The sequence below is a fragment of the Pinus tabuliformis genome, chromosome 5_2 (genome assembly GCF_031772625.1).
Source record: "Pinus tabuliformis cultivar Carrire ecotype Pingquan chromosome 5_2, CPIR1, whole genome shotgun sequence".
Taxonomy (NCBI): domain Eukaryota; kingdom Viridiplantae; phylum Streptophyta; class Pinopsida; order Pinales; family Pinaceae; genus Pinus; species Pinus tabuliformis.
In genome coordinates this window covers 205,400,315-205,403,131 of record NC_142306.1, presented here as the reverse complement: position 1 = coordinate 205,403,131, position 2,817 = coordinate 205,400,315, and the positions used below count along the sequence as shown (strand labels likewise).

The window sequence follows — 2,817 nt, the reverse complement described above, 5'->3', positions numbered from 1 at the left end:
AGAGAGCCATTTTGGACAGACCAGAAGGATGGACGGGGGTTTTTCTCTAGTTTTCTTGTGCAGCAATGGGGGATTACGATGATGCCTTTATTCACAACAAATATGGGGTGGTTCAAGTGCGGACAAAGGCCCAAAATCGAGCCACAGTTCTGAGTTAAAATTGATAGGGGAAATTCACCCAACAGGTCCTACTAGCAATCTATTGAAGCTTTTTGAGCCAGGGATAAGCTCACAACACTAGAAAACTTCATCGGTTAGCCGGTATTAATATGTATTCAGATGATGACATTGAATAACACAAGGAGCCAAAAGTATATAAGGGTGTGTATCACAACCAATATGTCACTAGTCTCGAACTTGGTGAATTCTACAAACCCAATACATAAACTGATAGTAAACAGGATAGCTTCTACTTACAGGCTTCACGTATTGAACTTTGGTTCGGATGGATTGAACAGATTAAAAACCACACAGCTATACTCCCAACAAGAATATTTCCCGCAATAGTTTGCCTGAAAACCTCAACTCCCAGAACGTCTGCTATTAATTCTTCTGTCTCCCTGTCCAGGTCGGTATGAATGAGAGCAACATGATCATTGCACACCACACAATTGCCAAGCGCAGATAGTCGTTCTTCAACACGTTGCACCACAACTTCATCAGGTAAATTATTCCTCAGATGTTGAAGCTCTTGGTCGGTAGTTGTATTTGGCAACAAAAGACCATTTTTGTTCCCAGCACAAAGACGGCCAACAATCCTGGTGCCTCCTATAGATGTCTTCACAACAGGAATAACATCTGCCAGCTCTGCCTCAAATGTGCTGTAAAAGTGCTCGAACAAAAAGCTCGTATGCAAAAAGTTGAACAGGCACTCCAATTTGAAGAGGCAAGCATGTTAAAATATCAATCTGAAGCTAAGATAAAGGCAGAGCAGCTAATGGAGGTCCATGGTGCCTTGCTGGCTCTGATACCACATAATAAAAGAAATTAACTCAAAGAGATTACAGGAAAACACATATAAAAATCAGACACAAAATATTGGCGGAAAAAGGCTGAAGCCTCATGCTTCCTCATGTATTATCTCTCATTCATATATTAAAATAATTGAATATAGTGTTACAAATAAATAGATGAGAGATAGTGTTCTCAAGATAGTGCGTGCTATCTTAGACACTTTTGGTTGAGATAATTTCTCCTTTGGTTGAGATAATTTCTCACAAGACACACACCAATATAGGAGTTACCTAAACTAACTCCTATCTTAGAGGAACAAACCAAGAGTTAGGCACAAATTCCTAACTTGGAATATTTAATTAATTTATTTATTTTTGGATTTATTATTGTTTTATGAGAGAGGCTAACAATGAATTGCAGACATAACTCAAGAATGCGTTGCAGAAACAAGGCATACAAACCCTGAACCTAACAAGCATACAAATGCAGAGGAGTCCAGGACAAGTCGTATATTTCGAGCATTAAAATACAGATAAGGCACAAGCATTTACAAAAAGCAAATTAAGCAAAATATCCAGGTATGCCTGAAAAGTAAACCCATTGTTTTATTTATAAAACAAGCACGAGAAATCTCTGTTCAGTCATACACAGTTCCAAAACCTCATTCGAATAATTATACAGTCCATACAATAACATATTACAAGTTCAAGGGTAACATAGCGTGTGGGCCTAGAGACCCTAAGGCCAAACCTACAACAACTAACTAACAGAACAACCGTGCAAGCCAACGGCCTGTGATTTCATACAGTCGACGGCTTAAGAAATCTTCGAAACAAGAATTACAATAACTGAAGCCTACGAAATCAAATGCAAATGACAAGAAGAACAGAGAACAACTCTACCCGGGTCTAGCCAGAGTCTCAAATAGCCGAATTCTAAAACCCTCCAGGTCATTATACCTACAACGACAAACATTAATCAAAGCTCATGAGTATTAAGTGGCAAAGTAAGTCAAGAACAGAAGGAAGAACAAAACTTGGGTTTGAAATTACCTGACAGAGACAAGTTGTGGTCATGGCAGTCCATTAGGGTGACCCTACTCACAGAGGAACAAAAACATCAGTCAACTAAGGGAAAAGAGGAGATAACTGACAGCATAGAACAGGAGAACTTACCTTTACATCATTGAAGAAGCCAAAGCCGAGAACTGCAACAGCATCCTGTACAAAATCGAGGGAAGATGACCAAGGACTCAACAACTATTGGCTAGAAAGATTCAAGACCGGAAAGAGTCGCATTATCTAGCAAACAACCGACATTAGCATCACACATAGAGAAAACTCAGAGTTTAACGAGCAAACTATAGTTTCACAACTGCCCACAAGAACAAGTGCAGATAAAGCAACGTGAACGAAATTAACAGGTTCAACAGAGGTTCATACCAGACGGAAGACGACATTTTCAAGTCAAGAGCCGAACCAGAACACAGTAACAGTAGAAAAAACACACAGAAACAACCGCGCATATCAAAATGCAGAGCTCTCAAACTCAACAAATGCGCATGTAAATTACTAGCGTTAGGGTTTGATGTCCCATACCAAGGCAATGTTGACAATCCCTAGAGGTGGACACTTGTTCATCAACTGTAGTGCAAAGTACCAATCATAAGTGTGGACCCCAAAACTAATCTAAAATCATTACAATCAACCGTCGAATGAATCAACATTGCAAGTAATCCAATTGCCATCATTTAATTCCATTTATTTGAGAATTATTAACTTTGGGTAGTGTGACAAGGTGGGTTGGACCCATCAAGTGGTATCAGAGTAGGAAGTTGAAAGAGTCAGGATATGGAAGTTGGAA

The 2,817-nt window shown here is 39.4% G+C and overlaps 1 pseudogene; it reads right to left on the bottom strand.

Annotated features, from left to right (window-relative positions):
* Positions 1–409: 409 nt before the first annotated feature.
* On the bottom strand, positions 410–2,413 carry LOC149158278 (eukaryotic translation initiation factor 6-2 pseudogene; annotated as a pseudogene).
* Between the last annotated feature and the right edge of the window lie 404 nt (positions 2,414–2,817).